The sequence below is a fragment of the Ranitomeya imitator genome, chromosome 3 (genome assembly GCF_032444005.1).
Source record: "Ranitomeya imitator isolate aRanImi1 chromosome 3, aRanImi1.pri, whole genome shotgun sequence".
NCBI lineage: Eukaryota > Metazoa > Chordata > Amphibia > Anura > Dendrobatidae > Ranitomeya > Ranitomeya imitator.
Window position 1 is genome coordinate 836,679,763 of NC_091284.1, and position 26,201 is coordinate 836,705,963.

General features: G+C 43.1%; 1 pseudogene; it reads left to right on the plus strand.

The window, feature by feature from the left end:
* Nucleotides 1-20,987, plus strand: part of LOC138671841 (zinc finger protein 850-like) — a 187,626-nt pseudogene extending 166,639 nt beyond the window's left edge.
* The last annotated feature ends 5,214 nt before the right edge of the window (nucleotides 20,988-26,201 follow it).

Sequence of the window (26,201 nt, forward strand, 5' to 3'; positions counted from 1 at the left end):
TCCTCCAGGGCGTCTGCAGTAGCATCCATTTTCTCCTCTAATGTTACTGTGTGCTGCATAATGTCCTGGATTTGTGAGGAGATTTGCTGCATGGCTGAGTTCAACTTCAACCTGAAAGTCTCCTGCAAAGATCTGGTGAGAGCCGCGGTGGAGACCGCCAGTTCCGCCTGTGGAGCAGTGTCCTCTAAGTCTGAGTCACCCCCCATGCTCCCTGCTGCTGCCGAGGGGAGAGATGCTGCGGCGGCCATCTTGGGAGCGTTACCGCCGAGGAGAAGGTCTGTAATGGTGCGTCCCGGTGGATGCGCTGGGGTCCCCTTCTTTGGCATCGCCAGATAATATGCTGGCCGTGGAGGAGGTGAGTCCGACGGCGGCGCGTTTTGCAGGCTCTGGGTGCTGGTTAGGGCTTGATTAAGCTGTGTGGGTAGCGGAGCTCAGCCAGACATGTCTGCTCCGGCCGAAGTCCGCGCATGCGCCCTGGACAGGTGTCTTTTATACTGATAACAAGTTCACACAGGGGCCATTACTACAGGTAATGAGCGGAGGACAGAGGAGCCTCTTAAAGAAGTAGCTACAGGTCTGTGAGAGCCAGAAATCCTGCATGTTTTTAGGTGACCAAATACTTATTTTGCAAAATAACTCTTGCAAAATCAGACAAGGTGATTTTCTGGATTTGTTTTCTCATTGTGACTCTCATAGTTGTGATCTACCTATGATGCCTATTACAGGCCTCTCTCATCTTTTTAAGTGGGATAACTTGCACAATTGGGTTGCTGACTAAATACTTTTTTTTCACCACTGTATATACAGTACAGACCAAAAGTTTGGACACACCTTCTCATTTAAAGATTTTTCTGTATTTTCATGACTATGAAAATTGTAAATTCACACTGAAGGCATCAAAACTATGAATTATCACATGTGGAATTATATACTTAACAAAAAGTGTGAAACAACTGAAATTATGTCTTATATTGTAGGTTCTTCAAAGTAGCCACCTTTTGCTTTGATGACTGCTTTGCACACTCTTGGCATTCTCTTGATGAGCTTCAAGATGTAGTCACCGGGAATGGTTTTCACTTCACAGGTGTGCCCTGTCAGGTTTAACCCTCCGTCACATACAATATTCGGACTAACGAGTTCACATACAATGTGCCTGTCAGGCGCCTGCTGGAAAAATACCTATAATATCTAATGTTTGCAATTTCAGTGCTCTAAAAGTGATCAGTGACCTTCATAGGGATGTAATAAAAGAGACTACACATAATCAGTTGCAAAAAAAAAACATTTACTTAACATAAAACTAATAACTATGAAATACAAACTTTTCAAAACTCCCGCCAAATAGTCCCCAGTTCGACTCTCTCAAAAAAATGTACAAAGAAAATTTTTGAAGTCAAACTTAATTTTAAGGTACCTTAAGTACTATTAAAAACATATTCAATCAGAAGTAGATGCTGAGGTTTCCCTAGAAAAGTCACACTTGCAGAGCAAATAGCAAGAATTACACACCATTTTTGCATGTGTCAGGCAAATTGCTTTATGACATTTGAGACATTCATAATTTGAAAGCCTTCTGGTTCCGCTTTCCGTTTGGCAGGTGGTGCATCTCCTTCTTTTGTGAGGTGGTGCAGATGGTGACTTTTCACCATCATCTTCTGGGCGGAACCTTTTGAGCTGAACTTGAAGGCGAGAGGGGATACCGATTGTTTTCACGCTTCTCCTGCGTAGCTCTCCAAGTACTAGTTCATGGGCCAATTTTTTCAGATACAATCGTCTACGGAGTGGTTCAAGCTTGTTTTCAAGATAAATTACTTGTGAATTTATACCACCCAAATTCAACATAGCAAAAAATATGACCATTGGCCAGCGTTTGATGTTTCTGCTGACGTTGAAAGTGGAGCACATCTGATCTGCTGTATCCACACCCCCTTTGGTGGCATTGTAAAATGTAATTATCTCCGGTTTTTTTTCTGCCCCAGTCCCAGGATCAATGGCAGCATCATCATGAAGTGTTGATAGAAGTACGATTTTTTTGGCATGTGGTACATAGGAAACTAAAGCCTTTCCATTATGGAATGCAAACATACTGCTGTACTGTTGTCTCTCTTTCACACTTACAAACTGTGGTTGCAATTCCCTTTTGTTATTTCTTACAGTTCCCACATATGACAGCTTCTGAATTTTCAGATAATCAATCAGATCACAACTTGTAAACCAATTGTCAGCTGTAATATTGCGACCCGATCCAAATAAGGGTTCAGCCAGTCTTTTTACAACATCAATGGGTTTGTTGCTCACACAGTAAGGACCTTCTGGTTGTTTTCCTGCATAAACTTCCAGGTTGTAAGTGTAGGTCTTACTGGCATCAACAAGGGCATAAATTTTTATTCCATATTGGTTTGGCTTTGATGGAATATATTAACGAAAGGCACATCTACCACGAAAACCAGGGAGCATTTCGTCAATAGTGAGATTCTCTCCAGGGTAATAACTTTGTTTACAGTTTACAACAAATCTTTGAAATATATCACGAATTGGAGCAAGTCGGTCATGTGTTTTGCGTTCGGTTCGGGTAGTTCTGTCGTCAAACCGAAGGCAACGAATTAGAATCTTGAATCTGTTTATGGACATAACAAGGCTAAATTTTTCAACTCCATCCCCATCTTTACCCCAAAGTTCCTCCAAACTTTGTCTATTTGCCCTATAAGCTCCTGCAAGGTACAGTAATCCAAAAAAAGCACGCAGTTCTATTTCATCTGTGGGCTTGATGGTTCTGTTGCAGATGTACTTGTCCTTTATAATGTCTATATATTGGTTGGTATATGTGACAATAGAGTCCAGAATGTCATCTGTAAATATACTGTTCCAGCATTCAACTGCAGTTTTTGCATTACGTGCAGTTCCTATTACTGCAGGAAGGTGAGTAATAATGTTTAAAGGTTCCCTACGTTTTTTCTGGAATGGCTTCTTGTTCCATTTAGTATTTTTATCTTTTCCAATATAATATGATCCAACTTCTTCATCCTCACCACTGTCACCATCTTGCTCTGTTTCAGAATCCAGGACACATTCTTCCACCTCATCATGAGAATCAATCTCACTTTCCTCTCCTAAATCCTCATTCAGTGTGAGGTCTCTATCATCTAACAGCATGTTTGTTACTTCCTCAACATCAAGTTGTTTGGATAAATTGTACATTTTCCTCTCCATTTCAGCAGATAATCTGAAGCAAGAGAGGGAATATGTTAGGGAACTACTGTATATGCCTGAGCAGCACACTTTCTTTTATAAAATCTCCCTTATTTCTATGAAATATCCTCACATTTTGTGCTATACATTCATAAAACAAGCTAAATAAACTATTGTGATGAATAAAAACATAAAATACCAACCTTACTGAATGTGACGTATTCACATACAATGAGCCTGAGAGATCTGTGCAGCTATATCCTCTCCCCTGAAGCTCTGAAATCCAACTGTGATATCAGGTTTCACAGACCTTCAAGAGACAGGAGACTACCTGGAGGGAGGGGGTTTCCTCACAATCTGGTGAGGAAGGAGAAATGAAAGTAAAAGAGAAGCGCCTGTCAGATCAGTTGTATGTGACGGAGGCTTAATAAGTGGGATTTCTTGCCTTATAAATGGGGTTGGGACCATCATTTGTGTTGAGCAGAAGTCTGGTGGATACACAGCTGATAGTCCTACTGAATAGACTTTTAGAATTTGTATTATGGCAAGAAAAAAGCAGCTAAGTAAAGAAAAACGAGTGGCCATCATTACTTTAAGAAATGAAGGTCTGTTAGTTTGAAAAATTGGGAAAACTTTGAAAGTGTTGCAAAAGCCATCAAGCACTACAAAGAAACTGGCCCCCATGAGGACCACCCCAGGAAAGGAAGACCAAGAGTCACCTCTGCTTCTGATGATAAGTTTATCCGAGTCACCAGCCTCAGAAATCGCAGGTTAACAGCAGCTCAGATTAGAGACCAGGTCAATGCCATATTGAGTTCTAGCAGCAGACACTTGCAGCGGCATGCTATTCCATCCGGTTTGTGTTTAGTTGGACCATCATTTATTTTTCAACAGGACAATGACCCCAAACACACCTCCAGGCTGTGTAAGGGCTATTTGACTAAGAAGGAGAGTGATGGGTGCTACGCCAGATGACCTGGCCTCCACAGTCACCAGACCTGAACCCAATCGAGACTGTTTGGGGTGAGCTGGAACGCAGAGTGAAGGCAAAAGGGCCAACAAGTGCTAAGCATCTCTGGGAACTCCTTCAAGATTGTTGGAAGACCTGTTATGTTTGCTAATGACAGGTGTTATGAAGGCAATCCAGAAACACAGTGTGCTTAGCGATCAGAGCACACACAGTGATCTGACAAATACCCAAAAATACAAGAACGAGCTCTGAGACGTGGAAACTCTGTAGACTGCACACCTGATCCTATCCTAAACACAACTAAAAGCGGCTGTGGATTGCGCCTAACAACTACCTAGGCAACTCGGCACAGCCTAAGAAACTAGCTAGCCTGAAGATAGAAAAATAGGCCTGACTTGCCCCAGAGAAATTCCCCAAAGGAAAAGGCAGCCCCCCACATATAATGACTGTGAGTAAGATGAAAAGACAAAACGTAGGGATGAAATAGATTCAGCAAAGTGGGGCCCGATATTCTAGGACAGAGCGAGGACAGTAAAGCGAACTTTGCAGTCTACAAAAAACCCTAAAGCAAAACCACGCAAAGGGGGCAAAAAAAACCCACCGTGCCGAACTAACGGCACGGCGGTACACCCTTTGCGTCTCAGAGCTTCCAGCAAAACAAAAGACAAGCTGGACAGAAAAAAAGCAACAAAAAAGCAAAAAGCACTAAGCTATACAGAGCAGCAGGTCACAGGAACAATCAGGAGAAGCTCAGATCCAACACTGAAACATTGACAAGGAGCAAGGATAGCAGCATCAGGCGGAGTTAAGTAATGAAGCAGTTAACGAGCTCACCAGAACACCTGAGGGAGGAAGCTCAGAAGCTGCAGTACCACTTGTGACCACAGGAGTGAATTCAGCCACAGAATTCACAACAGTACCCCCCCCTTGAGGAGGGGTCACCGAACCCTCACCAGAGCCCCCAGGCCGACCAGGATGAGCCGCATGAAAGGCACGAACAAGATCGGAAGCATGAACATCAGAGGCAAAAACCCAGGAATTATCTTCCTGAGCATAACCCTTCCATTTAACCAGATACTGGAGTTTCCGTCTAGAAACACGAGAATCCAAAATCTTCTCCACAATATACTCCGATTCCCCCTCCACCAAAACCGGGGCAGGAGGCTCAACAGATGGAACCATAGGTGCCACGTATCTCCGCAACAACGACCTATGGAATACATTATGTATGGAAAAGGAGTCTGGGAGGGTCAAACGAAAAGACACAGGATTGAGAACCTCAGAAATCCTATACGGACCAATAAAACGAGTTTTAAATTTAGGAGAGGAAACCTTCATAGGAATATGACGAGAAGATAACCAAACCAGATCCCCAACACGAAGTCGGGGACCCACACGGCGTCTGCGATTAGCGAAAAGTTGAGCTTTCTCCTGGGACAAGATCAAATTGTCCACTACCTGAGTCCAGATCTGCTGCAACCTATCCACCACAGAATCCACACCAGGACAGTCCGAAGACTCAACCTGTCCTGAAGAGAAACGAGGATGGAACCCAGAATTGCAAAAAAATGGAGAAACCAAGGTAGCCGAGCTGGCCCGATTATTAAGGGCGAACTCAGCCAACGGCAAAAAGGACACCCAATCATCCTGGTCTGCAGAAACAAAACATCTCAGATATGTTTCCAAGGTCTGATTGGTTCGTTCGGTCTGGCCATTAGTCTGAGGATGGAAAGCCGAGGAAAAGGATAGGTCAATGCCCATCCTACCACAAAAGGCTCGCCAAAACCTTGAAACAAACTCGGAACCTCTGTCAGAAACAATATTCTCAGGAATGCCATGCAACCGAACCACATGCTGAAAGAACAAAGGTACCAAATCAGAGGAGGAAGGCAATTTAGCCAAGGGCACCAGATGGACCATTTTAGAAAAGCGATCACAGACCACCCAAATGACTGACATCTTTTGAGAAACGGGAAGGTCAGAAATGAAATCCATCGAAATATGTGTCCAAGGCCTCTTTGGGACCGGCAAGGGCAAAAGCAACCCACTGGCACGAGAACAGCAGGGCTTAGCCCTAGCACAAATCCCACAGGACTGCACAAAAGTACTTACATCCCGTGACAGAGATGGCCACCAGAAGGATCTAGCCACTAACTCTCTGGTACCAAAGATTCCAGGATGACCAGCCAACACCGAACAATGAAGTTCAGAGATAAGTTTATTAGTCCACCTATCAGGGACGAACAGTTTCTCTGCTGGACAACGATCAGGTTTATTCGCCTGAAATTTTTGCAGCACCCGCCGCAAATCAGGGGAGATGGCAGACACAATGACTCCTTCCTTGAGGATACCCGCTGGCTCAGATAAACCCGGAGAGTCGGGCACAAAACTCCTAGACAGAGCATCCGCCTTCACATTTTTAGAGCCCGGAAGGTACGAAATCACAAAGTCGAAGCGGGCAAAAAATAACGACCAACGGGCCTGTCTAGGATTCAAGCGCTTGGCAGACTCGAGATAAGTCAAGTTCTTATGATCAGTCAATACCACCACGCGATGCTTAGCTCCTTCAAGCCAATGACGCCACTCCTCGAATGCCCACTTCATGGCCAGCAACTCTCGATTGCCCACATCATAATTACGCTCAGCGGGCGAAAACTTCCTGGAAAAGAAAGCACATGGTTTCATCACTGAGCAATCAGAACCTCTCTGTGACAAAACCGCCCCTGCTCCAATCTCAGAAGCATCAACCTCGACCTGGAACGGAAGAGAAACATCTGGCTGACACAACACAGGGGCAGAACAAAAACGACGCTTCAACTCCTGAAAAGCTTCCACAGCAGCAGAAGAGCAATTAACCAAATCAGCACCCTTCTTGGTCAAATCGGTCAATGGTTTGGCAATGCTAGAAAAATTACAGATGAAGCGACGATAAAAATTAGCAAAGCCCAGGAACTTTTGCAGACTTTTCAGAGATGTCGGCTGAATCCAATCCTGGATGGCTTGGACCTTAACTGGATCCATCTCGATAGTAGAAGGGGTAAAGATGAACCCCAAAAATGAAACTTTCTGCACACCGAAGAGACACTTTGATCCCTTCACAAACAAAGAGTTAGCACGCAGGACCTGAAAAACCATTCTGACCTGCTTCACATGAGACTCCCAATCATCTGAGAAGATCAAAATGTCATCCAAGTAAACAATCAGGAATTTATCCAGATACTCACGGAAGATGTCATGCATAAAAGACTGAAACACAGATGGAGCATTGGCAAGTCCGAACGGCATCACTAGATACTCAAAATGACCCTCGGGCGTATTGAATGCAGTTTTCCATTCATCTCCTTGCCTGATTCTCACCAGATTATACACACCACGAAGATCTATCTTAGTGAACCAACTAGCCCCCTTAATCCGAGCAAACAGGTCAGATAACAATGGCAAGGGATACTGAAATTTAACAGTGATCTTATTAAGAAGGCGGTAATCAATACACGGTCTCAGCGAACCATCCTTCTTGGCTACAAAGAAGAACCCTGCTCCCAGTGGTGATGACGATGGGCGAATATGTCCCTTCTCCAGGGATTCCTTCACATAACTGCGCATAGCGGCGTGTTCGGGCACGGATAAATTAAATAATCGACCTTTAGGGAATTTACTACCAGGAATCAAATTGATAGCACAATCACAATCCCTATGCGGAGGTAGAGCATCGGACTTGGGCTCTTCAAATACATCCTGATAATCAGACAAGAACTCTGGGACCTCAGAAGGGGTGGATGACGAAATCGACAAAAATGGAACATCACCATGTACCCCCTGACAACCCCAGCTGGATACCGACATGGAATTCCAATCCAATACTGGATTATGGGTTTGTAGCCATGGCAACCCCAACACGACCACATCATGCAGATTATGCAACACCAGAAAGCGAATAACTTCCTGATGTGCACATGCACATGGTCAGCTGGGCCCAGTATTGAGGTTTATTCTTGGCCAAAGGTGTAGCATCAATTCCTCTCAATGGAATAGGACACCGCAAAGGCTCCAAGAAAAACCCACAACGTTTAGCATAATCCAAATCCATCAGATTCAGGGCAGCGCCCGAATCCACAAACGCCATGACAGAAAACGACGACAAAGAGCATATCAAGGTAATGGACAGAAGGAATTTGGACTGTACAGTACCAATGACGGCAGACCTAGCGGACCGCTTAGTGCGCTTAGGACAATCAGAAATAGCATGAGTGGAATCACCACAGTAGAAACACAGACCATTCAGACGTCTGTATTCCTGCCGTTCAACTCTAGTCATAGTCCTATCGCACTGCATAGGCTCAGGTTTAACCTCAGGCAGTACCGCCAAATGGTGCACAGATTTACGCTCGCGCAAGCGTCGACCGATCTGAATGGCCAAAGACAAAGACTCATTCAAACCAGCAGGCATAGGAAATCCCACCATGACATCCTTAAGAGCCTCAGAGAGACCCTTTCTGAACAAAGCTGCCAGCGCAGATTCATTCCACTGAGTGAGTACTGACCATTTCCTAAATTTCTGACAATATACTTCTATATCATCCTGACCCTGGCACAAAGCCAGCAAATTTTTCTCAGCCTGATCCACTGAATTAGGCTCATCGTACAGCAATCCGAGCGCCAGGAAAAACGCATCGACACTACTCAATGCAGGGTCTCCTGGCGCAAGAGAAAATGCCCAGTCTTGAGGGTCGCCGCGCAAAAAAGAAATAATAATCAAAACCTGTTGAATAGGATTACCAGAAGAATGAGGTTTCAAGGCCAGAAATAGCTTACAATTATTTTTGAAACTTAGAAACTTAGTTCTATCTCCAAAAAACAAATCAGGAATAGGAATTCTTGGTTCTAACATAGATTTCTGATCAATAGTATCTTGAATTTTTTGTACATTTATAACGAGATTATCCATTGAAGAGCACAGACCCTGAATATCCATGTCCACACCTGTGTCCAGAATCACCCAAATGTCTAGGGGAAAAAAAAAGTGAACACAGAGCAGAAAAAAAAAAAAATAATGTCAGAACTTTTTCTTTCCCTCTATTGAGAATCATTAGTTTGGCTCCTTGTACTGTTATGTTTGCTAATGACAGGTGTTATGAAGGCAATCCAGAAACACAGTGTGCTTAGCGATCAGAGCACACACAGTGATCTGACAAATACCCAAAAATACAAGAACGAGCTCTGAGACGTGGAAACTCTGTAGACTGCACACCTGATCCTATCCTAAACACAACTAAAAGCGGCTGTGGATTGCGCCTAACAACTACCTAGGCAACTCGGCACAGCCTAAGAAACTAGCTAGCCTGAAGATAGAAAAATAGGCCTGACTTGCCCCAGAGAAATTCCCCAAAGGAAAAGGCAGCCCCCCACATATAATGACTGTGAGTAAGATGAAAAGACAAAACGTAGGGATGAAATAGATTCAGCAAAGTGGGGCCCGATATTCTAGGACAGAGCGAGGACAGTAAAGCGAACTTTGCAGTCTACAAAAAACCCTAAAGCAAAACCACGCAAAGGGGGCAAAAAAAACCCACCGTGCCGAACTAACGGCACGGCGGTACACCCTTTGCGTCTCAGAGCTTCCAGCAAAACAAAAGACAAGCTGGACAGAAAAAAAGCAACAAAAAAGCAAAAAGCACTAAGCTATACAGAGCAGCAGGTCACAGGAACAATCAGGAGAAGCTCAGATCCAACACTGAAACATTGACAAGGAGCAAGGATAGCAGCATCAGGCGGAGTTAAGTAATGAAGCAGTTAACGAGCTCACCAGAACACCTGAGGGAGGAAGCTCAGAAGCTGCAGTACCACTTGTGACCACAGGAGTGAATTCAGCCACAGAATTCACAACAAAGACCATTCCCGGTGACTACTTCTTGAAGCTCATCAAGAGAATGCCAAGAGTGTGCAAAGCAGTCATCAAAGCAAAAGGTGGCTACTTTGAAGAACCTAGAATATAAGACATAATTTCAGTTGTTTCACACTTGTTTGTTAAGTATATAATTCCAGATGTGTTAATTCATAGTTTTGATGCCTTCAGTGTGAATTTACAATTTTCATAGTCATGAAAATACAGAAAAATCTTTAAATGAGAAGGTGTGTCCAAACTTTTGGTCTGTACTGTATATTAAAAGTTATATTTTAATTAATGCACAGTTATTGCACCTTTGCTTAAAGTTTAGTAAATAGTGAATCTTCACAGCTATACCCATTGCTTAAAAGTCACCTAGACTCCCCATCATCTGATCATCACATGTAGACGATGTATTCAGTCACTGTGTATTTTTCCTATAGATGGGACCAGTCTTAGAAATCCTCCAGAGAGAAGTCCCAGTCCTCTATATTCCCAGGATCGTCCAGAGGAGAAGCAGAATGTCCTCCTGGATTATCAGGTAGATGACGCTGGAAATTATGTAAATCCTCCATAGACTGATATAATGAAGCTTTCTACTGACCTCCAGCAGCAGAGGAGTGTAGGTGCTGTGTCCGCTGGACTGATAGCAGCAATAAATGGTTTGTTAAGTATCCAAAAACGTGGACAGTCACTGGGCCGATACTATTCAGTGAGGATGAATGTACAGTTCTGCTCTGTAGATGGAAATAACAGCACAATGCCGTGGGTGAATGATCATTCTGTCTGATCGTCACTTTAGGAGATCCTTCTTTTAGGTCAAGTTGGCTCGTCATTACTTCTAGTGGTTCTTACTGTCCACTAATGTGAGATAAACTACTGCTGCTTTATTTTATTTTTCATAAATTATGTCGGATCATTGCAGGAAATTCATTGCGGTGCGACGAGTGGACCAGAAAAACACTTATCCATGTTGGTGAATGGTAAGAGTCTTTCATAAACTCCATGTTTTGTTCATCCTGTATAATTTACAGCAGGGCCGGACTGGCAATTTGGCAATTCTGGCAAATGCCAGAAGGGCCTGTCTGGTCATGGGCTGCCTTGTCTGTTATGTTGTTAACAGAATCTCCGTTCTCAAGACCCCCACACTGTTAAGAGTTGTGATGGAGCACAAAGTCGCTGCCTCCGTCACTTACCCCACCGGGATCATTAGATATATTGGTCTTGTAGTAAATCTTCCTTTCCTCCATCCAGTGTAATATTAGTAATATATCCCACCTGGTTCATGGGGACGGGGACAACATGGGCCTGTGTGATTCCAAATGCCAGGACTGAATTTCAGCCCCAGTCCGCACCTGATTTACAGACTGAATTAACCTAAAACATCCCCACTAATATCCGATGGAGGAAATGTACATGACATAAAACCTGCTGATCTTACTGAATTTCAAGTCCAAAGTATTAACATATTCTTTTACTACAAAGCTCAGAGAAATATCTGATATTTCAGACTGTATGGAGATAAGTACACAGGTCTTAATTGAATTCAGTCCTATTGTCCCCCTGTGTATGACTTCCTGCCTATGGCCATACCTTTATTATTTATTTATTATTATTATTATTATATATACCTGTTGTGAATTCCGCTCTTGGGCTCCCTCCGGTGGTTGTAAGTGGCACTTTTGTGAGTTCTGCTCTTGGGCTCCGTCTTGTGGTTTCAAGTGGTATGGCTGCTCCTTGGAGTTAGCTGTCAGCAGCTGCTTCCACTGATCGTCTTTTCTGCTCGGCTATTTATGCCTGGCTCTTTCCTTCAGCCAGTGCCACTTGTCAATGGTTCCTGGTTGGATTCACATCTCTTTGGATTTCCCTGTTGTCCTGACCAGTTCAGCAGAGCTAAGTTCTTGCTTGCTCTTTTCTGTTCACAGATTGTGGACTTGTCCGTTCTGTGGTTTCTATGTTTGTCCAGCGTTATCAGTATGAATTAATTCTGTCTTGCTGGAAGCTCTGGGAAGCAGATTTGCCCTCCACACCTTTAGTCAGGAGTGGAGATTTTTTGTTAACTCTGCGTGGATTTTTGTAGTGTTTTATGCTGACCGCACAGTATTCCATCCTGTCCTATCTATCAAGCTAGACTGGCCTCCTGTGCTCATCCTGGTTTCATTCTGTGTATGTCTTTTCCCTCTCCACTCACAGTCATTATTTGTGGGGGGCTAATCTATCCTTTGGGGATTTTCTCTGAGGCAAGATAGTTTTCCTGCTTCTATCTTTAGGGGTAGTTAGCTCTTAGGCTGTGTCGAGGTGCCTAGGGAGAGTTAGGAGCATCCCACGGCTACTTCTAGTGTTGTGTTGAGCTTAGGGACTGCGGTCAGTACAGTTACCACTTCCTTCAGAGTTCGTTCCATGTTGATCCTAAACCACCGTAATCATAACACATACCCTCCGCTCCTCCCCTGGTGTAGAACATCTTGCCCCTCGTCATGCCATCTGCTTTTACTAACTTGACAGAATGGCTGGTGGCAAAGAGCTCACCGATTACTAGCGACATCCTGTAAAAGGCGCCACCAATGGAACAAGTCCATTAATGACATTTCTTCCTCCTGAATCTTGCTTTACATCACCAAACACAATATCAAATGTCAGATGGAGTGGTGTAAAGCCACCGCCTTTGGACTCCGCCAAGTGACGGATCATACTCTTCTATCAGGCGTCTGAGGGATGAGTTTGGGTTTGGTGAAAGTCCGTAAAATGTTACCCACCTGACTGCATTGTGCCCGCTGTACAGTTTGGTGGAGGAGGGACGAGACTATAGGCTTGTTTTTCAGGGATCAGCCACAGCCCCTTAGTTCCAGTGAAGGGAAAGAGTTCAGCGAATTTCTTCGGGTCCCTGCTTATAGCTATAGCGCTTGCCGAATACGCTGCAGAGGAAACCCGGCTTCCTTGAGCGCTCCCGATAATCAGCTGATCGACGCCGCAGCTCCATGTGTGTTGGGCTCTCCATGCATGTGACACAGCTGCGACATATGCTGCTGCGGTGCCGGACAACTCATCAACCGGCGCGCTCCATGTATCCGGGTTCCCTCTGCAGCTTATTCGGCAAGCTCTATGGTTTGCCGAATAAACAGGGACCCGAAGAAATTCGCTCAACTCTAATCTTAATGCTTCAGCAGAAGACACTGTGAACAATTGTAGCTTCCGACTTTGTGGTGGGAACAGTTTGGGGAAGACTCTTTTCTGTTCCCCATTACTCTGCCCAGTGCATAAGGACAAAGGTGGAGGCGATTTGCTGGCAGAACATGACAGGAGAGTCCGGACGCCCAGCACTTTCAGGATGAACTAAAATGGAGATTTTGAGGCCGGCTTCTCCACAACATCAGGATCTCACCTCACAAAGGCTGTTGTTGATGAAGGAACAGACACCTCCAAAATGCTTTAGAATCTTTCCAGAAAAACAAGAGCACCAATGCCATAACCAAGCCTGCGGATGGTGAATGGGGGGTTCTTTAGGCTGGATATCAAGGGGGCACATACTCTTCTCATTATGCTGTAATGTTTTATATGACTTGCAGGAAATACGTTCTTGCTGGTCTTTCTTTATTAGTATATTTATGTTAATTTTTAATTGAGTGCTATTCTATCATATTCTCTGGCGCTGACACAGTGTGTTACAGAATGGTGGTGCATTGATGTCATGTCGGAGGGTAGATGGTGTTTGTCTTATGAACAGTGGAAAACATTGTGAAATCTATAGGAACAGAAACATGAGGGTTGGGGAGGATAGGTTATGTTTTATTATGATAGAAAAGACGAGTCATAATTAATGAAATGTTTTCAGATTTGGTCACAGTTACAAGTGGGACAGCGCAGGGCCAGCATTATGGAGGGGTTCCACTTACTAGCAGGGTGCAGCTTTTTTCTGTATTTATTAGAACGTCAGTATTTGTAGATGAAACTGTGCATTGTATACCGTTATAGAGCGATAATTAGCTCCCATCCCCCTCTCCTCCACAGGTCTGCGTGTAGGTGCCTTTTCCCGCCATATCATATCCCCGTCTCTGTTAGATATATATTTGGGTAAAAGGTCCGATCAGCTGGATGCCCTCAGAGCATTATCGAGGCCTATAGATACTAAATGCTGACCAGAACACAAATAGGAAAACATTTACAAAAAAGGAAAATCATCAGTATTATAGGGATTTGAAAAGCAAAGAAAGGCGGGCACCGCACAAAAGATATGTAAGCTACAGGGATCAGCCACGTGCATATAAAATGTACACACTCAACACAAAAGAAAAGAATATTCACACAGTGGGATCAACCTGATATAATAAATTTTATTTTATTTTAGAATAATACCTCACCACACATAAAGGCAAAACAAGAAGGAACATACATTTAAAAACATCTAAAAACTAGACAGACCTACCCTCAACCCCCCACATATGAAAGCAAGGGTCTATAAATGAAAAAAATACATATGCAAATACCGCAGAGAGCATAACATACAAATTGGCAGATAAGAGACAATACATATATACAAGTTTAATTTCTGATGTAGCCAATTAGCATACTGCCCCTACACAGACAAATATATTTATAGAACCCTAAACAATAGCCCTACCTCCCAGTCCTGTCACAGGCCTGTGGAAAAAACACAATACCATTAGCCAGGTTAATACCTGGTGTAGCCACAGCCTGTCCTAAGTGTCGCACCCCAAGCCATATGTTACCAAGCTAAATGTGAAGTCTCCTGCCACCAAAGATGATGATGTGTCTAAGTCCAAGAAATGCCTATGGGGCAGGAGCACAACAAGCTGGTGGAGGTATATATACCTAAGTGCGGCTGGGGTAGGTGAAAGAGTCCAGGACTGGATCCAAGGCAAAGTAGAGGAGAGGGGGGGGGAAGGGGGATAAAGGCAGGTGGCAGGAGACTTCACATTTAGCTTGGTAACATATGGCTTGGGGTGCGACACTTAGGACAGGCTGTGGCTACACCAGGTATTAACCTGGCTAATGGTATTGTGTTTTTTCCACAGGCCTGTGACAGGACTGGGAGGTAGGGCTATTGTTTAGGGTTCTATAAATATATTTGTCTGTGTAGGGGCAGTATGCTAATTGGCTACATCAGAAATTAAACTTATATATATGTATTGTCTCTTATCTGCCAATTTGTATGTTATGCTCTCTGCGGTATTTGCATATGTATTTTTTTCATTTATAGACCCTTGCTTTCATATGTGGGGGGTTGAGGGTAGGTCTGTCTAGTTTTTAGATGTTTTTAAATGTATGTTCCTTCTTGTTTTGCCTTTATGTGTGGTGAGGTATTATTCTAAAATAAAATAAAATTTATTATATCAGGTTGATCCCACTGTGTGAATATTCTTTTCTTTTGTGTTGTGTATTATAGGGATTTGGCCATGTAGGAAAATGACTTCCTCGAATTCCTCTGACTTGTGGAGCTATTTAAGAAAGGTGGAAGGAAAGGGTCCATTTACAAACCTTAGCAGAAAAAAATTGTAGAAACGTCCCCAATGCGAGACACTGTACATTTTACTTGTGTCTAGAATTCTCGAGAGACTTTCTGGTGGAATACAATAGCAGGGCAACTCGTCACCATATCTTTCCCTGGTCCTCTGTATGTTGACCTTCAAAGTCTAAATGAACCTACGAAGAGGGGAAACTGGTAATATTGGACTGTGACTGATGGAGGGAGATGTGCTTGTATATTTTGGAAGACGTGTCACAGGAGGTTGAGATACAATTCCCCTACAGGACATTACAGAGGAACTGATAGAAAGATTGACAGAGGCCAAAACAACAGGACTTATCAGTAAGGAGGATTTTTAATTGTTAATGTAGAAAATCCCAAGAATCCCAACATTTTACAATCTCCTAAAATGCCTAAGGACTGCTCCCATCTGAAGGGACTTACCCTATTGTGGCCTCATGCAGAACATCAGCATTTATGTGGAAAGAATTCTTAGAGGAACAGCAGAGTCGAGAAGACAATCAGGCACTTTGCTGCAGGAGTGCACATAGTACACAGGAACAGCAGACCCGAGTAGGCAATAAGGCACATTGATTCTGGAAAGTTGAGGGTGCAGACAGCACTTTGGAATAACAGATACGCGTAAGCTTGCAGGTACATACAGATGCAGCAGAGCTGATGGTATTTACTGCACCAGGAGTAGCTGAGACAAGTGGGTTGACAGGTACCTTTAAACAGCAGAATGGAGGGTGCAGAGAGCAGCAGAAAAAGTAGAGCTGAGTTGGTATATCGGTATTAACTTAGTAGATAATCAGTTATGTGACTGTAGCTTACCTTTTGCCTATAAGCTTGACTTTTGTACTTATAGGCTGACTGTAACCTATTAATAGCTATCAGGGTAAACAGTGGGTACGGAATGTCACGGCGCCGCTCTGCGCCGCCGCTCCTGCTGCCCTGCCTGCCGCTCTGCCACTTGCTCCCTTCTCTGCTAGCCGGCATACTTACCTGCTTCGGCGTGCTCCTCCTGCAGGCGCGCGTTTTTCCTTCTCCTCTTCATGACTCACCACAGCTTCTGGGATTTCGCCGGCTGCGCGTGCGCACCTCGCACTCCAGCTCCCTCTGCGTACGCGCACTTCCTCTTTTGATATACAGGCGCGCCGCTTCTCCTCTCTTTGACCCTGGAGGACCCTGACCTGGAAGTCCTTCTGCGTCCCATGTATTTAACGTAACCCTTCCTCTGCCTCCTTGCCTGATTGTAATTTGTGCTACTTATGACCCAGGTCCTCTCTTGTCTCTGCTTAGTCCGGTCAGTCCTGTGTCTCCTCCGTGTCCTGTCCACGTTCCGCCTCTGTCTCGCCCAGACATCCCTGTGTCTGCGTCATTTTCAGTTATCTTCTTGTCTCATTTCTTTCCAGTCCACACCAGTCCATCCAACGCCTTTTCTTGCCCAGTCAGACCTATGCTCTCCCTCTCTCTTTTGAACCTCCTATTTCCTGTCCCCATGTGCCAGCTTCTGCGGCAATATTCTTCCTTGGGCCTGCCCCTAACGCTCCCTGTATTGGGGGTGGTCTACCTGGCTAGTTCACCCTTGGGAGTTTCGTTGTTGCGGATCTGTGGGTTCACTCTAGGAGTTCCAAAACCTTACAGTAACATCACACGGAAAGTATTCAGACCCCTTTAAATTTTTCACTCTTTGTTTCATTGCAGCCATTTGGTAAATTAAAAAAAAGTTCATTTTTTCTCATTAATGTTCACTCTGCACCCCATCTTGACTGAAAAAAACAGAAATGTAGACATTTTTGCAAAGTTATTAAAAAAGAAAAACTGAAATCTCACATGGTCATAAGTATTCAGCCCCTTTGCTCAGTATTGAGTAGAAGCACCTTTTGAGCTAGTACAGCCATGAGTCTTCTTGAGAATGATACAAGTTTTTCACCCCTGGACTTGGGGATCCTTGGCCATTCTTCCTTGCAGATCCTCTCCAGTTCCGTCAGGTTGGATGGTGAACGTTGGTGGATGGAATTTTCAGGTCTCTCCTGAGATGCTCAATTGGGTTTAGGTCAGGGCTCTGGCTGGTCCAGTCAAGAATAGTCAGAGTTGTTCTGAAGCCACTCATTTGTTATTTTAGCTGTGTGCTTAGGGTCGTTGTCTTGTTGGAAGGTGAACATTCGGCCAAGTCTGAGGTCCAGAGCACTCTGGATGAGGTTTTCATCCAGGATATCTCTGTACTTGGCCGCATTCATGTTTCCTTCAATGACAACCAGTCGTCCTGTCCCTGCAGCTGAAAAACACCCCCATAGCATGATGCTGCCACCACCATGTTTCACTGTAGGGATTGTATTGGGCAGGTGATGAGCAGTGCCTGGTTTTCTCCACACATACCGCTTAGAATTATCACCAAAAAGGTCTATCTTCATCTCGTCAGACCGGAGAATCTTATTTCTTATAGTCTGGGAGTCCTTCATGTGTTTTTTAGCAAACTCTATGCGGCTTTCATATGTCTTGCACTGAGGAGAGGCTTCCTTTGGGCCACTCTGCCATAAAGGCCCGACTGGTGGAGGGCTGCAGTGATAGTTGACTTTGTGGAACTTTCTCCCATCTCCCTACTCCCATCTATGGAGCTCAGCCACAGTGATCTTGGGGTTCTTTACTCTCTCACAAAGGCTTTTCTCCCACGATTGCTCAGTTTGGCTGGACGGCTAGGTCTAGGAAGACTTCTGGTGGTCCCAAACTTCTTCCATTTAAGGATTATGGAGGCCACTGTGCTCTTAGGAACCTTGAGTACTGCAGAAATTCTGTCGTAACCTTGGCCAGATCTGTGCCACAATTCTGTCTCTGAGCTCCTTGATCAGTTCCTTTGACCTCATGATTCTCATTTGGTCTGACATGCACTGTGAGCTGTGAGGTCTTATATAGACAGGTGTGCGCCTTTTCAAATTAAGTCCTATCAGTTTAATTAAACACAGCTGGACTCCAATGAAGGAGTAGAACCATCTCAAGGACGATCACAAGGAAATGGACAGCATGTGACTTAAATATGAGTGTCTGAGCAAAGGGTCTGAATACATATGACCATGTGATATTTCATTTTTTCTTTTATATTAAATTTGCGAAAGTTACTACATTTCTGTTTTTTTCAGTCAAGATGGGGTGAACTTTTTTGAATTCACCAAATGGCTGCAATGAAGCAACGAGTGAAAAATTGAAAGGGGTCTGAATACTTTCTGTACCCACTGTATGAGGACTGACTGTATTCTGAGATCTCTTTAATTTTTTTTAAATATTATGATGCCATACTTTTTTCTTTTTCAGGTGAAGACTGGATGAGAAGGTTCCACACAAATCTCACTTCATCCCCTTATTATGATGTAGCAGACAATCATTCACAGATTAAAAATAGTATCACTGGACATAGACTAGAAAAAATGTTATCTTCTGAATGTGGAAAAAAGAAATCTAATCATCACAATGATGAAAGGCAGTATACTTGTTCAGAATGCGGGAGGTGTTTTACCCACAAATCAAGTCTTGTTGCACATCGGAGAATTCACACAGGAGAGAAGCCATTTTCATGTTCAGAATGTGGAAAATGTTTTACCCAGAAATCAGATCTTGTTGGGCATCAGAGAATTCACACAGGGGAGAAGCCATTTTCATGTCCTAAATGTGGAAAATATTTTGCTCACAGATCAAATATTATAGAACATTTGAGAACTCACACAGGGGAGAAACCGTTTTCGTGTTCGGAATGTGACAAAAGTTTCATTAGTAAATCACATCTTGCAAAACATCAGAGATGTCACACAGGGGAGAGGCCATATTCATGTCCTGAATGTGGAAAGGGATTTGTTCAAAAGTCAAATCTTATAAACCATCTAGGAATTCACACAGGGGAGAAGCCATTTTCTTGCTCTGAATGTGGGAAATGCTTTTTGGCAAAAGGTCATCTTGAGAGACATCAGAAAAGTCACACTGGAGAGAAGTCATTTTCTTGCTTTATATGCGGGAAATGCTTTTTGGCAAAATACCATCTTGAGAGACATCAGAAAAGCCACGCTGGGGAGAGGCGGTTTTCATGTGTGACATGTGGAAAAAGCTATATGCGTAAGGAAGCTCTTGAGATACATCAGAGAGTTCACACAGGGGAGAAGCCATTTTCATGTCCTAAATGTCAAAAGTGTTTTAGTCAGAAATCACATTTTAATGAACATCTAAGAAGTCACAAAGGGGAGAAGCCGTATTCGTGCTCAGAATGTGGGAAATGTTTTACCCATAAAGCCATTCTTCTTCAACATCTGAGAACGCACACAGGGGAGAAGCCATTTTCATGCTCACAATGTCGGAAATGTTTTAAACGTAAAGCACATCTAGTTACACATCAGAAGTCACACAAGGGAGAAGATGTATTGATGTTCACATTGTAGGAAATTTGGCAGATGTATGGCTCCGTTATAGGAGCGGTTGCTTCAGGATGACTGACAGAAAACCATTACTGCTCAGATTTTTGGATTGATCTCAATTATATCTATTGTTTGTTATTTGCCTGAATCATCATCGATAACTGTCCCGGGAGCAGAGAACTTTAATATGGTGAACATCAGAAGTTTATATTATTATAATAAGAACATTTTTTCCCGGTACTCATGTAAGAAACACGGATATCAAAAATAATGTAACTCTTTTACTTTAACGGAGGTTACTGCAAGCACTTCTTAAACGCGAAGGAATCTCAGTTCCGAAACGCGCGTCGGGGTGTGCGCATCTCCAGGACCTAGTGGCACCATAAGGTACAGATCTCCATTATCCTATTTTTTTTCACATTATGCTCTATGCACTTTGAATACCACATGGAGGTTTGGCTGTTTATTTTGTGACACTGCTGCACCTTGGCTTTTGCCAAGAATCTATTTTTCTCCACCTTTTTGTGAATGAGATTCAATATTTGAACAATTGTGTTTTTTTATGAAATTTTTATTGTTTTTTTTTTTCACCTTAATTGTGGAGATCCAGAATATACTTATTAGGAGAAAAACACCTGCAAGAATACCTCCGCACTGCTGCAGTCTCTTAGACCTTAATGCCTCTAACCTTGCTTCTTAGCTGTATTGGCCATACTAATATTACCCCATACAAGTCCTTGGTGCCGCTTCCAAAGAAGAAATCCACAGTAGTTTAAAAATAGAAGAAAGAAGTGGCGCGCACTCACCGGAGTAGAAATGTCACACTTTTATTCGGACATACAAAGTTGCGGCAGGGAGGGATGTGGAGACAAACGGACATGCTCACACTCTGATGAAGTCACTTAGGTGACGATACGTGTTGGGTGGGCCACATGGGAGCCGGTTCCTCTCTTTTTCCATCTGTTCCTCCTTCTCAGCTATATACAGAGTGTGAGCATGTCCATTAGGAGCTTACCTTGGCTGTACGCATTAACATAGTAACATAGTAACATAGTTAGTAAGGCCGAAAAAAGACATTTGTCCATCCAGTTCAGCCTATATTCCATCATAATAAATACCCAGATCTACGTCCTTCTACAGAACCTAATAATTGTATGATACAATATTGTTCTGCTCCAGGAAGACATCCAGGCCTCTCTTGAACCCCTCGACTGAGTTCGCCATCACCACCTCCTCAGGCAAGCAATTCCAGATTCTCACTGCCCTAACAGTAAAGAATCCTCTTCTATGTTGGTGGAAAAACCTTCTCTCCTCCAGACGCAAAGAATGCCCCCTTGTGCCCGTCACCTTCCTTGGTATAAACAGATCCTCAGCGAGATATTTGTATTGTCCCCTTATATACTTATACATGGTTATTAGATCGCCCCTCAGTCGTCTTTTTTCTAGACTAAATAATCCTAATTTCGCTAATCTATCTGGGTATTGTAGTTCTCCCATCCCCTTTATTAATTTTGTTGCCCTCCTTTGTACTCTCTCTAGTTCCATTATATCCTTCCTGAGCACCGGTGCCCAAAACTGGACACAGTACTCCATGTGCGGTCTAACTAGGGATTTGTACAGAGGCAGTATAATGCTCTCATCATGTGTATCCAGACCTCTTTTAATGCACCCCATGATCCTGTTTGCCTTGGCAGCTGCTGCCTGGCACTGGCTGCTCCAGGTAAGTTTATCATTAACTAGGATCCCCAAGTCCTTCTCCCTGTCAGATTTACCCAGTGGTTTCCCGTTCAGTGTGTAATGGTGATATTGATTCCTTCTTCCCATGTGTATAACCTTACATTTATCATTGTTAAACCTCATCTGCCACCTTTCAGCCCAAGTTTCCAACTTATCCAGATCCATCTGTAGCAGAATACTATCTTCTCTTGTATTAACTGCTTTACATAGTTTTGTATCATCTGCAAATATCGATATTTTACTGTGTAAACCTTCTACCAGATCATTAATGAATATGTTGAAGAGAACAGGTCCCAATACTGACCCCTGCGGTACCCCACTGGTCACAGCGACCCAGTTAGAGACTATACCATTTATAACCACCCTCTGCTTTCTATCACTAAGCCAGTTACTAACCCATTTACACACATTTTCCCCCAGACCAAGCATTCTCATTTTGTGTACCAACCTCTTGTGCGGCACGGTATCAAACGCTTTGGAAAAATCGAGATATACCACGTCCAATGACTCACCGTGGTCCAGTCTATAGCTTACCTCTTCATAAAAACTGATTAGATTGGTTTGACAGGAGCGATTTCTCATAAACCCATGCTGATATGGAGTTAAACAGTTATTCTCATTGAGATAATCCAGAATAACATCCCTCAGAAACCCTTCAAATATTTTACCAACAATAGAGGTTAGACTTACTGGCCTATAATTTCCAGGTTCACATTTAGAGCCCTTTTTGAATATTGGCACCACATTTGCTATGCGCCAGTCCTGCGGAACAGACCCTGTCGCTATAGAGTCACTAAAAATAAGAAATAATGGTTTATCTATTACATTACTTAGTTCTCTTAGTACTCGTGGGTGTATGCCATCCGGACCCGGAGATTTATCTATTTTAATCTTATTTAGCCGGTTTCGCACCTCTTCTTGGGTTAGATTGGTGACCCTTAATATAGGGTTTTCATTGTTTCTTGGGATTTCACCTAGCATTTCATTTTCCACCGTGAATACCGTGGAGAAGAAGGTGTTTAATATGTTAGCTTTTTCCTCGTCATCTACAACCATTCTTTCCTCACTATTTTTTAAGGGGCCTACATTTTCAGTTTTTATTCTTTTACTATTGATATAGTTGAAGAACAGTTTGGGATTAGTTTTACTCTCCTTAGCAATGTGCTTCTCTGTTTCCTTTTTGGCAGCTTTAATTAGTTTTTTAGATAAAGTATTTTTCTCCCTATAGTTTTTTAGAGCTTCAATGGTGCCATCCTGCTTTAGTAGTGCAAATGCTTTCTTTTTACTGTTAATTCCCTGTCTTACTTCTTTGTTTAGCCACATTGGGTTTTTCCTATTTCTAGTCCTTTTATTCCCACAAGGTATAAACCGCTTACATATAAGATACATTCTTATATGTATCTTGATTTGTCTAATTTATTTGCTCAACTATGTTGGTCCTATATTAAGATGTGTTTATGGTTATGGTACTAAATTGTTATCTGTGCATTTAGGCTATATTTATATATATTTATTAATTTATTATAGGAATTGCACTTGCGCACCTTTTTGCCTATATTAGGTACCAATCTATAATTGCAGGACTTTTTCAAGGCCTAAACCACTGTGTTACCTGGGCAGCATATGATTTAGGAGGAAATTTGACAAGGGACCGTTCCCCCATGTGTATTATTTCTTGTCTTCCCTTTTGGCTCCTTGGGTATATTTCTTTGTCAATTGTGGTTTTAAATGTTTTTAATTCTAGTTGTGTGGTCAAAGGACATTGAATTAATAAAATTTGTTACAATTTGCTATAATCCTTGTTGATCCCTGCGTTTGTGCATGTCTTTTTTCTTTTGTCTTGTAGGATCTCCCTAGTGGCTTCAGGGTAAACCAGGGCCCAAAGGGCGAGCCATCGTGGAGTGGGGGGCGCCAATACATTCCCCCCCCTAGGGTGTCAACCTCCGCAGCTAGGTAGGGGCAAGCTTAGGTGCTCAATCTAGGGATTTCTAGTACAACCCATAAGGATATTGGTATTTGAGTTTTGAGCACGTTTTTTCTTTGGTTTTTGATTGTCACTACAGGTCGTATAGTGTTGCCTTCATCTGTAAACCTCACAACTGATTGCATTATAGTGTCAGAGCATTTTGCCCGCAATTTTAGCAAGACATTTTCCAAAACTTTTCTAAAACATTTTTGTGTTACAAAAACATAACACGAAAAAAAAAAAATGTAGTGTGAATGAGGCCTGATTTAGGTGGAGAATGTTAACAACCACTCTAAAATCAAAACATTTTGTGAACTTTTACCTGACCCAGCACTGACCTGCTTGCTTGCAAGTTTTGTTCCAGATGTAACAATTTTCATGTCAGGTGTCCTGCAAGTTCCATTAGACTAGCTCTTATTCCATCTTTACATCAGAATATAGCAGTGTCTAAAACCTCTACAAAGAGAGAGGTGTACTAGCACAAAAAAATCAGTCAGCTTCCACAGCAATTCACTTTCTACAAGTATGAATTCAGTTCTATCCAAACGTGGGAAGAAGAAGTTGGTCTACGAGAATCACATTTACGTATTTTCCAAACGAACGGCTGACGATGTCCATTCCATCTGGGTGTGTGAAAAACGGTCGACTTGCAAGGGACGTGTTTGGACCAATGAAGCATCTGGTGAAGTGGTGAAAGTTACCAATCCCCGCAACCACGTAGCACAAGCAGCAAGACCTGAAGCAATCCGACTTGTCAATGAGGCCGTCACCAGGGCAAGGACAACACAGGAGACACCACAACAGATTTTCACAGAAGTCATTTCAGGAGCCCATTCTAATGTTGTAGCACTTCTCCCAAAGAAAGCATCACCGAAGAGAACAATACGATTATCAAGACAACTTGGCAATAGTCCAAGGTTGCCCCAAACCCTTGATCAACTTGTTATTCCCCAGGAGTCCTAGGGGATCAATATTGATGGCATCCAGCAGCAGTTCCTTCTGCATGACTCTGGTAAGCATTTAACATTTCCATTATGCAGAATTATTGCAAAGTTTATGTTGCACAAATGTGAAAAATTATATATTATAAAGTGCTGATATAGAATACGATGTGATTTTTATTGCCTTAAAGGGAAACTTTGAGGATAGTATAATGTAGGATGAGGCCTACTGATTCCAACTATACCTCACTTGTTTAGTTGCAGTCTAAGGCTGCCGTCACATGCTCAGTATTTGGTCAGTATTTGACATCAGTATTTGTAGCCAATACCAGGAGTGGGTGATAAATGGTGGTGCAGATGTTTCTATTATACTTTTCCTCTGCTCCACTCCTGGTTTTGGCTACAAATACTGACCAAATACTGATAGTGTGATGGCAGCCTCATTCTCTGCTCAGCTTCAAAGTAGAAGTCCTGCTTTTAAGATACAGTAGTCTGCCATGTTTATAAGCAGAGCGGTAACCTTGTCTACCAACCATGATTTGCAGGTATGCAGCCATTGTCAATCACAGCCAGAGGACAAGGTTGTCGCAGCAAACCAGCATCACTAGATGTCAATTTTAGTGCAGAATTTTCTGCTATAAATTAGCTGCTGATTGTCTTGTGCAACTACTTAGTGCATGTGAATGGACCTTAAGGATTCTACTCCTCTTTGGTCAGACCTCATCTGGAATACTGTGTCCAGTTTTGGGCGCCACATTTAAAAAAAATACATCAACAAACTGGAGCAAGTTCAGAGAAGAGCGACCAGAATGGTGACCGGACTGCAAACCATGTCCTAAGAGGAACGGTTACAGGATTCGGGAATGTTTAGCTGCAAAAAAGAAGATTGAGAGGAGACTTAATAGCTGTCTACAAATATCACAAGGGCTGTCGCATTGTAGAGGGATCATCATTATTCTCATTTGCACAAGGAAAGACGAGAAGCAATGGGATGAAACTGAATGGGAGGAGACACAGATTAGATATTAGAAAACACTTTTTGACAGTAAGGGTGATCAATAAGTGGAACAGGCGGCCACGAGAGCTGGTGAGTTCTCCCTTAATTGAAGTCTTCACACAGAGGCTGGACAGACATGTGTCTGGGATGATTTAGTGAATCCTGCTTTGAGCAGGGGGTTGGACCACATAACCCAGGAGGCTCCTTCCAACTCTACCATTCTATGATTCTATGATTCATTAACATGTCTCCTAACCTCTGTGGATTGTCCACAACTGTAGATCTACAGCTATTCTGGTGTAGATAATTCTACACCAAAATCTCTATTTAGCTGCATGGTTTTAGTGCAGGATTTTAGCCCCTTGTCTGAAGGGCTGGAATCTTTTTTGTATAATGGCAGCTTACATTCACATGCAGGGACAAAAGTGGCTTGGCCCTGGCCCCATAGCAAAGTTTTGAAGGGGCCTTGGCCCCCCTTCCTCCGCGATGCCCTGCCCCTTTAGCCACGCCCCCTGCCAACAGCCTGAAATGAAGTTCCAATGCTGAATTAGTGCTGGGAAGAGGGTACACCGTGGTTCGGTAGGTGCCTGTCACCTACCGGAGCATGGCAGGGGGTTAAGTCATATTCACCA